The 7,352-nt window shown below is 39.1% G+C and overlaps 1 pseudogene; it reads left to right on the top strand.

Annotated features, from left to right (window-relative positions):
• Positions 1-1,927: 1,927 nt before the first annotated feature.
• On the top strand, positions 1,928-4,165 carry LOC148737911 (uncharacterized; annotated as a pseudogene).
• Positions 4,166-7,352: the final 3,187 nt, after the last annotated feature.

A 7,352-nucleotide genomic window follows, 5' to 3' on the forward strand; every position in this document is an offset into this window, starting at 1 on the left:
TGGGGCATTCAACATTGAATGGATTGTACTTATTAACTATTGATGAAATATTATTATGATTTTTTTTCATTTGCATTTTTTTCATAAGTTTATTCACAAACATTTGGGTTTTAACCCATTTTCCATGTTGATGCCATGCATTCATTCTTTACATTGTTGATAACACTTATAAATACTCGGTGATAAACAGTGTGGACTTTGAATGCCTTGCTCTCAGGCAAGAACTGCTTCATGCTTCATGAAGCAATAAAATGTCACATAACCAACTGTTTAACCTCAGGAAAGGGAGTAATCAGTCCACTCTTTAAGCATGTTAATAGATGAGATCTCATTTGATTTACATCAAAGTTTGGGATATCCTTGTCCAGATTGTAAGAAAGTGCTGTTGCACTGAGCCATTGCAAAAACACCACAGTCAGAATCATTTGATTGTTGTTGCACAGGTACAACAGATATATCTTTGAAATCTTCACCAATTAAGTTCTGAACTTGCTGTTCCAGATCATTAAAAATAACATCATGAAAAAGACTGTCATACAAATTCACAAATCCTTTTTCACATCCAATTGAGCTTTCACATACCCAATGATTGCCCCCAGTGTGCAATATCTGAACAAAATCCCCATCAACTTTTTCAAATTTAAATATATTCCAAGACTTGTATGCTGAAATCCTTGTATAGCTGGATTGACTGTTTTCAAAAGTGATTGGGCATACTGTATAATACTATTTTCAAGCCACCCATTAGGTGATTCAATCACATCAAAGTCATGTGCAGATAGTTCAGCAATTATCCCATATTTCTCAACATCAACATGGTAAGTTTCACCCAAATTTATAATGTCAGAATCATCAGAAGTGTTGGAGATGGGAGAGGAAGACTCCTTGGATAGTTTTGAGCTTTTCATAGCAACAACACTTTGCAATTTACACTCATTACATAACCAGGACAATTTGTAATTGTTTGGACGACGCTTGTAGGATAAACAACTGAAATGGAAGAATTTGCCGCTAGGCGAAAAATTTAAGCGAAAATCTGCCCCAAAATGCTGGTTATGAAACCGTAAACCATTTGGTTGTAGGTTTGCAAGCTTTAAAGTTCTTAAATTGTTCTGTCGTATAAAAACTAGTTTGTGAAACCAAATGCAACACGAGATCAACAGCTTCAACAGCTTCAACAGTACGAAGGCATTCCCTACTTAACTTTTCGTCCGGAATCAAAAGAGGATCAACACGAACACACAAAATCTTATCAATATAACGCTTCTTTACAATACTTGCAGGTGATTTCGCATAATTAGACAAAGGAATATCATGAATAATGTTTTCTTCTGAAGCGCGTTGAGACGTCTGTTGGGCATCAGCATCCGCCATGTTGGTTCTTTACTCCCCCACAATGGCGGATGATAAAGCTGTGACGTCACGTGCAAACACTCTATAGCATATTTTACACCATTATCATATAACAGAACATAACAAATATTGTGGAGTCTTTTTTCCCTGTTAGTTTACAGTGTATTTTACAATATTTCTAGGCCCTTTGTCTCTTGGCAATGTTATTGAAGAACAGCACAGTGGCTTGGCAAGCACGTTTACTGTTATATGCAGCCAATGCAATGCGGAAAACACAATTAAAACATCAAAAGAGCACAGATCTGGTGCACGCGGTCCATTGACCTTTGATGTGAACACGAGAGCTGCTCTTGGCTGTTTACACACAGGAGTGGGCAACACCCATTTAAACAATTTACTTTCAACCCTCAATGTGCCTGCACTGAACTCATCAACTTTTAAAAATCGGGAAAAGGAAGCTGGAAAGGCAATAGAGCTAGTAGCAAAAAATAGTTGCCAGCAATTCCTAAACCTTGAACGAGAGAAGGCAATTGAAAATGGTAACGAGCCTGACCAGAACAGTTTGGTACCTATTGCCTGTTCTTACGACATGGGGTGGCAGAAACGGGGGCGAGGTTTCAACTTTAAGACCGGACATGCTGCAGTCATGGGCCTTTCAACTGGTAAGGTCCTTGACTACACAACAAAAAATAAAATGTGCCGCTCCTGTGATGAAGCCAAAAAGGCAGGAAAACAACCAAATGACCATGACTGTAGGAAAAATCATTCAGGCTCTTCAAAGTCAATGGAGCCTTTAGCTGCAGTGGAACTTTTCAATAAGGTAACTAAATCAAATGTCAAATTTTCAATTTACACCGGGGATGATGATTCAATGACTGAATCTCTCCTAAAGCAAAAGGTACCCTATGGTGTGGAAATATGGAGTGATACAGTTCACCTAAAAAGATCCCTTACAACACGCCTATACAACTTGAGCCAACGAAGTAAGTTCCCCAACAGTTCAGTGTTGTCACAGAAAGTCATCAATTACCTTGTCAAATCCTTTACATACTGTATTGCACAAAATAAGGGGGATGCTACAAACATGAAATCTGCAATTCAAAGCATTGTGCCTCATGCATTTGGTGACCATACTGGTTGTAGAGAAACATGGTGTCGATACAAGAAAGACCCTTCTCATTATTGTCACAGAGATGTTCCCTATGGCAAAGACCTCCAAGGAGATAGCCTTCAATCAGCCCTGAAATCTCTCTTTGATGAATATAGCACAGACATTGTTATAAACAAACTTGCACCTGCAGCAAATTCTCAACGTAACGAGTCTCTGAACAGTGTGGTGGGCTCGAAGAACCCCAAAATTCGCTTTTACGGGGGAAGTGAAAGCAATGATTATCGAGTGTCCTGCAGTGTCTCTCAAGTAAATTTAGGTTACAGGTACATTCCTCAAACTCTAGCGTCACTTAACATAGAGCCAGGTCTTTTCTGTGTAGACCATAATACGAAAATGGACATGAAAAGTTCGAAGGACAAACAAAGGAAATCAACAGTTGCATTCAAGCGACGTTGATCACAATTACACAAACACCAGATTTCAGAAACCTCGAAAAACGAGGGCAAAGAAGGTACCATGTATGAAAGTGGCATTGGCCTGAACCTAAACTCTTCTGCGACAACTTTGGAGTTGAACAATTCTGAACTTTCAATCACTGATCTTTATGATATAACCGCTGCTGCCACGAAACAACAACAAGAACAGTACGAAAATGCAGTTCCGAAATACACTTCGAGACCCACAGTTCAAAAGGAAAAATTTGATGACAGTAAATTTTATCACTTTGTTTTATTTGACATCGAGACAAATTCCACGGGAAAATCAGCAGAAGTATGTCAGCTCGCTGCCGTGGATAAGTCAGGTAAACAATTCTCATGCTATATTCTACCAACCAGAGACATAGATTCTCACGCGTCAAAGGTCAACAAACTTACAGTTAAAACTGTCAATGGAATCCGCCGACTTTTCAAAGATAATCGACTAGTAGAAGCCTTTGAGTTATCGCAAGTATTTAGGCAGTTCTTAACTTTTTTGAGGGCCAGCATAGATTCAGCTTCAACACGATCCACAAAGCCTGTTTGCACAATCTTGGCTGGACACAACGCCGCCACATTTGATATTCCAATACTTCTTCGAAACGGTGGCGAAAATTTTATCGCGGAGCTCAGTTCCATCAGTTCCATCCGGTTTGCAGACACTCTGACACTGATGAAATCACTCATCAAAAGCAAGCACTCTTCCATCCAAAACGCAGAAGGTAAATTTCCAAAGCCTGGGCAGAGTTCTGTTTACGAACATTTATTTCAAACCACCTTTGATGCCCACGACGCCTTAGAGGACGTGATCGCCCTTCGAAGAATCTTGCTTTCGCCTAGGTTGGCTTTGTCTGATGAAATGCTGGTGAACAGAAGTTCTGTAATCTCTGTCAAGGACGCCGCCGAAGACCTGAAATATCTTGACAACCGTCATCAGAGACTCTTGTCTTTTCAAGGAAAGCTGTACAACCCAGGTCATGCGGATAGCCCAATAAAGCAAAGCATTGCCGAAAAAATTGCTGGCAGTGGCTTAAGATACAAGGATTTAAATAATTTGTACCAACGATTTGGACGGAAAGGTCTTGTGTGTATTTTGACGAGACCGCCATTGTCCAGTCGCTCATCGCTTCCAAGGGTCACAAACACAACGAGAATAGTCTCCGCAATTTTGAAACACTTCGAAGAGATTTCCAAGGATTCTGCGGCATAGTAAATTAAGGTATGTTCTCAACTGACTTTCAGGTCAAAAGCAGTTTGTACAAAAACGTCAAAGATAATGTCCGCTCGTGTTTACACATTCGTTCTCGACAAAACCGCGTGGTTCGAAAGTTCGCGAATGCTCAAATAGCGATCTTGGCGAGTTCCTATTCTGATCACGTGGTTGTCATTGAGGTGAGAAAATAGAAAGTTCCCCCTCAGATTTCTCGTATTTCCTTCGGTGAAATTCCTTAAAATTTGGCAGAGATGTGATACCCTTTTAGCTTTCCTTGCTGTGAATTTATCAGAAAAATTTGTAGGACAAGTTTTTCGCTCAGCCAAAAAACAACAAAAATGTTAAAAGCGAAAAAACTACCTTGACAACTCCTATTTTTTTCGATTTCAAAAGTTTCGTCTTGTCAGACTCTACCCGGTCGGTGAATAATAGAAAATTTTACCGAAAGAAATTGAAGAAAATTGAAATCAAAGTCAAACAGACGTCAAAAAATGGCGATATTTGAGTAGTTTTAATTTGGGACTAAAAGCCCCGACTTCAGAGGTGACTGTTGTAGAGCAAATTTAGGCCCTTGTTTTTTATGTTTCAGTAGCTTTGATTTGAAAAATAGCAAAAACAACGAGAAAAATTAACTTTCGATTGATGTCACTGGCGCGCGCTTCGTGATCTTGCATAACCCTATTGAGCCACCTTAAGGGCTATGGGGTGTCCTAGGAGAGTAAATGGGCACTGGTGCGAGAGGGTAGAGGTATGTCTAATTCTGCACAGGAAAGAGCGAAAGGAGGAACTAGCTCAATGGATACAGCGCTGGACTGTTGTGCGGAAGGTCGAGGGTCCGAGCCCCGGCCTGACCAACACTCAAGGACTTAAAATAATTGAGAAGAATATGCCACCTTTTTATAAGATCAGGAAATGGTTAGATATTCTAGTCTTCTCGGATAGGGAGGAATAAATGGAGGTCCCGTCTGCTGCAAGGCTAGGGGTAGGCGACGTTAATTTCCCACGCACGAGATTACTGTGTGATGGATGTCCTTCCCTGGGGTAGGATGGGTGGGTTACTGGGCCTGCAGTAATTGATGTAAAGCTGTTGTGGTGTCCCTGCCTGTCGGCAAATCTAATAAATCAGATATGTCCTGGCGCGGAACTGAGTTCTGTACTACATCTAAACATCATTTAAAAACTTTTATGAAGTCCCTTAATGCAGCTAGAGCTGCAAAGAGCTGGAGCTCGGACAATCCATTAAATATTAACTTATGAATGTGTTACTTACAGGTGATACAACTTGGAGTTGTAAGTGAAGGCTCCAAACGGTAGCTCCTTAATTTGGATATTATTCAAGGACCTAACAAATGGAGATAGCTTAATTAAAGATCTCTCCTTGATTCCAAGAGTTAGTCGATGTCATTGAGTCCTTTTCACCATTTTTTGTGAAAATTGAGCTAGATAACTTAAACTGGATATGTGTCAAAGTAGGATTTTAAGAGTGTTGCGAATTCTGTTAATGAACAAATGTGTAGCAAATTAGTAAACTCCGAACATTTTAAACACATTTAAAGTCTTTCGTATAAAACCTCTTTCAAAATAGAAAATAGTCCCAAATTTTTTTCCAGATTCTTCATCATGTGGCACGTTGGGAGCGAGGCAAAGTTTAGAGGCTGTTGCGGATGTATGATTAACTAACGCGTTGTCAGCCGATACGCAAGGTGAAAATTTTGCATCTCAAGTTTCATTGACTAAGTATTACAATAGTATGGGAGTGTAAGATTTGAGGGGATAACATACGTCGTGAAATAGCTACAGTAGGCTGAGGTACTGATTGAAACCCAAATCCCAGTAACAAGAATAATAATTTAGGTGCGCATTCAACATTTTGTTTCCTTTTTGCGTTTTATTTTTTGTTTTTGTTTTTGTTTTTTGTTTTTGTTTTTGTTTTTTGTTTTTGTTTTTGTTTTTTGTTTTTTTGTTTCGTTTTTGTTTCGCTTTCGTTATGTTTGTTGGTTCCTCTGGAAAAAAATGAAGTTGTGTTTTTCATCCTTTTCTCTGTGCTAAAGATGTCTGACTGAGCATTCCTTGAACCTTGCAAAATATCTGCACCCTTAATACATTTTGGTCTGGTGCACTTATTCTAGAGTATCTGACATTGAGAAAATGACAACTAACTGCAAGTGATCTTTCCCATTAAAACGAGAAGCCCAACTAAACACAACAGACATAAGGAGTACGTTTCGCCATTGTAATTGAAAAACGGAACGAATCTTTTCTTACAGCAAAACATATGGTGATATGTGGTCTTTTCATGCATTTTAATTCGGTGGATCCAAAATTTTTATTTCCTTCCCTCGAGAATGATTAGTTTCCCAGCCTATCGAGCCTGATTATTATTGTCGAGATTTCTGCTTAAATAGTAGAGTTGAGAGAGTTCCAAGAATTTAAGGTTTGACTTAACTTTTGAAACCAATCAAAGTGAACTTGTGATAAAATTTAACAGAAAGCACAATTTGGGTTTATTATGTCAGATTGAAAGTTGTTATTGAGTTTGTAGTATGGCCTGGCTAACCTGTGTTACATGCACAAAACATTGATAGAAAGAACCACTTCCTGGAGTTAAGATCCTTGTCTCAAGGACATAGGGATGATGTATTTTTAACAATCTTTGAGGAGTAAGTGCTCCCTTTTGAGATCTTTACTTACTCATTTTGAAATAAAAATAGGTCTTACTACGAGAAACTTCAGTCACCTTAAAGTAAGGACTGTTATTAGTTTTAGGCAGTATTTGTCACTCACTGTCAGTGCATATTCCTTGTTTTGAGAACTGATAGTTACTCTCATTTTGAGTGATATCAATCCTCATCTTTAGAACTTCCTGTTCCTCACTCCAGGACGCATTTTTAAGAAAAAAAACTCTTAATTTAAGGTATCTGGAAACATATAAACTTAACTGTGCACTAATAACATACGTATACACAGTGCGAGTTACACCATTGAAGAAAGAGCATATCGATTGATTGAACTTATGCTTGAGCTTCTTTCACTGCAGTTCCCACTTGTGTATCACTTTCCAACGGCGATACAGCTCCAGGAATACCTAACAAGCCTAAAAAAAGCCACTTTACGAGCAGTTTACCGTGAGCGACACCTCTATATCGGACTATCGGCGAGCAGCGACTCGAGTCGTTTGAGCCCGCGGTTGAAATTAACA

Source organism: Stylophora pistillata, chromosome 2 (genome assembly GCF_964205215.1).
Source record: "Stylophora pistillata chromosome 2, jaStyPist1.2, whole genome shotgun sequence".
NCBI lineage: Eukaryota > Metazoa > Cnidaria > Anthozoa > Scleractinia > Pocilloporidae > Stylophora > Stylophora pistillata.